This window comes from Cucurbita pepo, unplaced genomic scaffold, assembly GCF_002806865.2.
Source record: "Cucurbita pepo subsp. pepo cultivar mu-cu-16 unplaced genomic scaffold, ASM280686v2 Cp4.1_scaffold000123, whole genome shotgun sequence".
Lineage (NCBI taxonomy): Eukaryota > Viridiplantae > Streptophyta > Magnoliopsida > Cucurbitales > Cucurbitaceae > Cucurbita > Cucurbita pepo.
The window spans coordinates 282,330-289,685 of record NW_019646434.1 but is presented as its reverse complement, the minus strand read 5'-3'; positions in this window follow the sequence as shown (position 1 = coordinate 289,685).

Genomic DNA, 7,356 nt, shown 5'->3' with positions numbered 1-7,356 from the left:
AAGTTTTGGCTGTCTGAGATGACATTCGAAGTTATGTGGTGTCAAGCGGAGAATTCATCGTACCGCTAAGATTTAAGTAGCTATGAGGAGGCCAAAACTGACCACAATCACTAAGGTACGAAGTTCTAGAAATCTTTCGAAAGACTCGTACGTGATATTTCCAAGATCTCTGCAGCGCCTGCACAGTTAACCAAGGAGGGAAAACCCTTCGATTGAATACCAGTAGGCGGAGAGAGTTTCCAGGAACTTAAGCAAAGGTTGGTGACTACAGCAGTTCAAGATGGGCTAGAAAACTTTGTAACGTATAGAGATGCCTCATGTAAGGGCTTAGGGTGCGTGCTTATGCAGAATGGTAAGGTAGTAGCTTACCCTTCAAGAAGGAGGAAAGAGCATGAATAGAATTACCCTACTCATGACCTTGAACTAGCCGCAGCCGTGCTTGCCATGGAGACATGGCAACATTACGAGCATGGAGAACAGTGCAAGCATACACTGACTAAAGAGCCTCGAGTACTTGGTCGTGCAGATGGAATGACACAGACCGTTCATACATCTGCAATGTTCACCAAGCAAGGGAAGTTCAAGATGAAATGAAGAATGCTAAAAACCGGGGTTGTAGTTAATGATGATATCGCTAAGATAGCACAGATGACCATGCAACCCACTTTGTGAAAACGTGTCTTTGATGCCCAGAGATTTGATGAACACTTTAACAAAGTGTGGAGTCAGACTGGGGCGGAAAAACCAACTAGGTATTCTATCTCCTCAGACGGGGTCCTACAGTGGCAAGACTGCTTGTGTATTCCTCGAGACGAGGAAATCCTAAAAGACATTTTAGCTGAAGCCCACCATACATTTGATACGTTCCACCTAGGATGTACGAAGTTATCTGAAGTGATGCGATTGGTGGCTTGAGAATGAAGAGAGACATGGCGGGTTTCGTAAGACGATGCTGCTAGCAGGTTAAGGCATCGAGATAGCGCCCAACAAGATTGCTACAGCCCTTAAATGGGAAGTAGTGAGTGTGGGTTTTATCTCGGGTTTGCCAAAGGCTAAACAGACTCATAACGTGATTTGGATACTTGGGGTAGACCAACCAAGACAACTCACCTCATCCCAGGTGAGACCACTTATCGAGTAGATCGATGAGATAAGTTATATGTCAAAGAGATGGTACGCCTATACGGGTACCAGACCCTATCGGGTCAGACCAAGACGCGAAGTGTTGGTATGAAAGAGCGACCACCTTAGTAAAAGTCTCGTGGGAGTAACCACCTTAATAAAGAGGCAACTCGAGAACGTAAAGAAGACGGGAGAGGGGCCTATCCCAAACTCTTCCAAGAGACGCCAACTTTTGGGGACGAACATTTGCCTTTAATGGAGTTTGCCTACAACAATAGTTATCAAGCGACCATTGAGATGGCCCCCTTTGTGGCACTGTATGGGCGTAGGTGTTGAACACCAGTGTTTTGGGAAGAGGTAGGCACGCAGCAACTACTGGGACCAGAGTTGGTCCAGGTCACCAACGCAGTAGTGCAGAAAATCAAGTAGAGGATACTCACCGCACAGAGTCGACAGAAAAACTATGCAGATGTGCGTAGAAGGGACCTCGAATTTGAGGTGGGTGACCACGTGTTCCTGAAGGTGGCCCCTATGAGGGGGGTGTTGAGGTTCGGAAAGAAAGGGAAATTGAGCCCAAGGTACATAGGCCCCTTCGAGATTCTAGACAGAGTTGGGGCTGTGGCTTACAGAATTGCCCTACCACCGAACCTTGCCACCGTGCACAATGTGTTCCACGTATCCATGCTGAGAAAGTTTACTCCTGACCCTACTCATGTAATCGAGCATGGGAGGCAGGCTTCCTCTTCAAGAAGATTTGTCTTACGAGGGGAAGCCTAGCAGAATTTTGGCTCGAGACACTAGGCGGTTGCGTAACAAAGATATTCCCTTGGTAAAGGTCTCATGGGGTAACCGCCGTGAGGAAGAGGCAACCTGGGAACGAGAAGAGGACGTGAGGAAAGCTTATCTCGAACTCTTCCATGAGATAGCTACTTTCGGGGACGAAAGTTCCTACGGAGGGGAGAATTTGTAATGACAAAAAAAAAAAAAAATAGAAGGCGGGGGGCTAAGTCAACTGAGGGGCAAAAAGGTCATTTTGCCCCTCCAGCACTAATAGGGGTCCAAGGAGAACCCTGTTAGATTCCCTGCAAAAGAAAGAAGAAGTTAGAAAGAAATCAGAGAGGAGTCAGCCGTGAAGACTAACGGACCACCGCCGGAATCCATCTCCAGACGAGACTCGTACAAGGATTGAGAGGATAGCAAGGTCGACACTCCGTCAAAACCTAAGAACATTTTGCGAGGTAAGGTTTCTGAACGACATTGCTCAGATCTGAGTTTTCCCCTACGTGAATCGATCCTAAAATGCTGAAATCTTCACCTAGGAACAACTCACGCACGGTCTGTGAAGAAGTTTGGCCGAGACCTCAACCCAAAGGTGGAGATCTGAGAGTCGTCCGAGAATGGTGAGCGAACTTCCGACATTCTTAAATCATCCAATAATCAAGAAAAAATTACAGAAAAAATACTAAGACGTAGCCTGTAACACAATCTAGAACTTTGTCGAAGGAATCATATCGATCCGATCTACAGATCGAAAGTTATGAAAATCGGAAAAAACAGACTGGGTTTCGGTTTTCAGAGGACAAAGAAGAAAGAAGAAAGAGAAAGAAAAAAAAAACGGTCGGCGAGCGGCGGAGGGCGGTGACAGGCGCCGGACACGCGTCGACCATCGGCTGGAGCAATGCAACTCCAGCGAGGTGTCGACACGTGTCGCCTGGAAGCCGGGCCGAACCGCGACGCGAGCCGAGCCGACCGGGCCAGGCCAGGCCGACCATGACTACGCGGAAGCGAGTGCGCGTGCAGCCTGTGACTGGCGCCTTCCCGCGCGCGTGACTATGTGAGCGCGTTGATATAATATGTGAGCGCGTTGAACGGCCAATTTGGCCTGGTTGTTTTCTGTTTGCCTGATTTTTGTCCCGGTTCCAGTTCTAATACTGTTTTTACATGAATAGGGACCTAATTTAAAGAAATCAGTATTTGTGGACACCGCAGGGGCAAAGAAACGCTAGCAAAAAGAGCACGCGTCAACCAGGTAGCCTGTAACACGATCTAGAACTTTGCCGAAGAAATCATATTGATCCGATCTACGGATCGAAAGCTATGAAAATCAGAAAAAACAGATTGGGTTTCGGTTTTCAGAGGACAAAGAAGAAAGAAGAAAGAGAAAGAAAAAAAAAATGGCCGGCGAGCGGCGGAGGGCAGCGACAGGCGCCGAACACGCGTCGACCATCGGCAGGAGCAACGCAGCTCCAGCGAGGTGTCGACACGTGTCGCCTGCAAGTCGGGCCGAACCGCGACGCGAGCCGAGCTGACTGGGCCAGGTCGGTCGACCATGACTACGCGGAAGCGAGTGCTCGTGCAGCCTGTGACTGGCGCCTTCCCGCGCGCGTGACTACGCACTCCTAGCGCGCTGCTGGGGCGTGAGCGCGTGGAACGACCAATTTGGCCTGGTTGTTTTCTGTTTGCCTGATTTTTGTCCCGGTTCCAGTTCTAATACTGTTTTTACATGAATAGGGACCTAATTTAAAGAAATCAGTATTTGTGGACACCTCACGGGCAAAGAAACGCTAGCAAAAAGGGCGCGCGTCAACCAGGTAAGTCACCACCCAGTATTTAGGAAGAAATACTTGTAGGATTCGCTCGGATTGCATGCATGCTAGTAGTCATGCTTCAGATTAGCTCTCCATGTAAACTATTAGTCAGATTAACTGTTGTGTTTATATTGGGTAAATTACATGAGTGTTGCTGTATGCTTTAAGCTTCCGCTGTATGTATGCATGCGTTAATTTATGTTAGAATTGTGTATGCCAGGTTTCGGGTGCTTGATGGACGAATTCGCCCCATTGAGCGCGAACTTCGTGCTCTGGGTGCTTGATGGAGGTCATCGCCCCGTTGAGCCGGTATGCCTAGTTTGCATGAATTACATACTATGATGTTAGAAGAAGATTGCATGCACCCTCTGTTAATTGCTAGGGCCCATTTCTATGATAAGATTAGGGAATTTCTATTAGGAGCGATATGTCGCTCTAGTCAGACTTAATTTTCCCCTAGAACTTTAGCGGTTTACCACGGCAAGAAGGTACTCCGGAGTGTTCATAGATTGCTAGCGTGTGAACGGTATCTATAGCTTCGTGGGAGGATCAAGGGGTCCCTGATCAGTCCTTACTTCTCTTAGCCATTTCGCATTGGAAATGTGTCCCCACGTTGTACAGCCCATTAGCTGCATGGGAACGGGTTGGGTCGCGCCCCCCATAGGGGGACTAAATGGGCGTAGGGGTACTCAGCACACCCCTAGGCTAGGTACCATGTAGTCCCAGATAGCCATGTAGAGGTAGCACCTCATAGAGAGATACCGACCATAATAGCTTGGCATAAAGAACCTCTAGGCCTTTAATGAAAGGACGACGAACCGGTGAAACCCAAGGGACTAAGACTAGAACCAGATGTCCTAGAACCGAGTTAGGAAACCGTGGGAATCTGTAAATTAAGATGCGAAGAGAGCCTACAACGAGGTGGCTTACTGAGTATAATTTTTATACTCATTCCTTTCTACCTTCCTTTTTGTCAGGTGCCGATCGAGGTGGAGGAGCGTTGGAGAGCTGTGCGGTCACAGAGGGGGTCGTTCCGGAGCGTGAGTCCCTTGTCGGTCTTTAGAGTCTTTTGTATTTTTTTCTTAATAATTGTATTTCCCGTTGGAAATATTTGGTTTTAATTTTGTATTCGTAATTTCTTTTTTTATTAATTTGAAACAAAACTTTTCTCTATTTTGTTTTAATTAAATGACATTTTTACCTTTTACTTTACTATTTATTCCTTTTTGTTTGTTTTCGATTTCATCTTTTTAGTCACGACTCGGCTTTTCGAAGCCTCGAAAAATCGGGTCGTGACAGTTTTGCATCTTTCTTGTAAATTCAATAATTTCTTGAAAGTCTAAAAATGCAAACCAATCAAATGCGGTCTATTTTTTGACTGATATTTTCATTACTGGAAAGACAAAAGTGAAAGACAACTTGGGTGTTATTGACCTACCGTAAAGACAAGTTAAAGACAAGTTGGATGTGATTGACATACACTCTCCAACTCGAGGGGGAGTGTTGAGATATATTATTTATGTAATATATCTTAGATATTATATCTTAATATTCTTTCCTTTAGGATTTCATTTAGAGTATATTTTATTTTATTCTCAGTATTTAATTATTTTATATTTTCCGCATTTGTACCTCTTGTATCCTATTTAAAGGATATCAATATCAATGAGATTATACACCTTCCCAATTCTATTTCTATTTCTATTTCTCATTCTTAACATCTAAAAGTGAAAACGGTGACTACTCGGCGTCTATTTGTTCAAGGTGATTGTATTTAGGCCGGTGGACATTTTCACAATGTTGGTAGGTCAGTTTAGGCGTCGAGGCTGAGGTTTCGAGGTCGTAGGTTTCGTTTCGGATTCTCACTGGAAAACTCAAGGTTTTCTTTCTCTCAGATTCCTTACTGATTTCCTTCATTGCAGGTACTCTGAGGCATTGGCTAAGAGGAGTTCATTGGCTGAAGACTCGGTGTTCCTTGGGGAACGTGGCGCGTGTTTCTGCGACCCTGCGTTATTCCTAGCAGTCGGCGGAAAACTCACGGGTTTTCCGGCAACTAAAAAGAACTTTCGTCCTCAAAAGTCTCAAACTCTTGTAACTCGGGATATTTTTCTCTTATTTCGTCCTCACGTTCCCACGTGGCCTCCTCAGTGTGGTGGTTCGCCATTAAACCTTAACGAACGCAGTGTCCCTATCTCAGGTTAAAATTCTTATTAGTTTTTCCTCATAACTCAAATCTTCTTTGAGTTGGAGGGGCTCGTAGTTTATTATGTGGATAGGGCCCGTCATGTATTTCCTCAGTATCGACATTGAACTACATCGTGCACTCCTGAGAGAGAGGGAGGTAGGACAAACTTATAAGCTAAGGGATCAATCTACTCGAGAATCTCGAAAGGCCCGATGAACCTAGAACTTAACTTAACCTTACGTCCGAACCTCAAGACACCTTACATGGATTCCACCTTTAGGAATACTAGTCCCATATCTCAAACTCCAAGATCCTATGCCTTACAACCGTGTTGATTTTTTTATCTACTTTGAGCGGTATGCATCTTCGCTCGGATTTTCTGGACAGCCTCATTGGTGACTCGAACCAACTCAGGTCCTACCATTATAGGGGGCCATGCAAATGCAAACATATGCAATCATGCTCTTGGGACCTATCTCTATTCTCTACGGGTAACCTACAGTCTCGGACTACTATAGATGTGTAGTACTTCCCTATACATTATCCAGACGTGCAAGTGTGAATCTCTGAGGGCTCGCACACCCCCTGGAACCTCTCTAGTCAAGCTAATCTATAGCGACGTCGGGAGGTTAGCGGAACCCCTGGTGTCATGCTCCTAAAAATAACTTTCATCCTCGAAAGTGATTAAATCGTGAATCGATATTTCTCGCGTAGACTTAACTTGTCATTTCATCCAAACCTTAGTATGCCTTTAATCAATGCCACCCTCAAGCCTACCTTAATCAATTCCTTATATTTAATAAATAGCTATATGGCTGGATCATATATCCTCTCATCAAAGTTTATGTNATCCTCTCATCAAAGTTAATGTGCTCAATAGAAAATGTTAAAGGTGTCAATACTAATGCTAGAAAACCTCGAGTATTTACCTCCCATTTTAAAAGTTTAACATTCCATTTTAACAATAAAAATCTTGAAATGCCCCCATGGTTTGCCATTTAACTAAAATAGAAAATTTTCCTCAAAATGGAAGTAAAAGATTATACCGTTCTTGTTGAGGGTAAGAGGACCCCAGACCAATACTCTAAATGCCCCTACTTTTTTCTTATTTCACATTTTTTTTTTCTTAACACTCATATGGGAAAATATTTCTTTCACAACTTTTAATGTGTTGAAACCTAACAAATACGAAACTGAAAAATTTAGAGAACTATATTATGAAAAAAAATTTATGTATATGAAGATACTGATTGATTTTATAGTTCAAACATTCCGTAAATATTTATGGTTATGGATTTTGAATCCAATAAGGAGTTTAAATCTTAACGAACCTTATTTTTTGAATGACATATTTTTAAGGTTTTAAATAATTTTTTAATATTTTTCTTGAGTTTCTTGCAATTTTCTAAGCATTATTTTTGTCTACCATGTCTTTCAACCTCTAACGATTTAGGGTCTAAG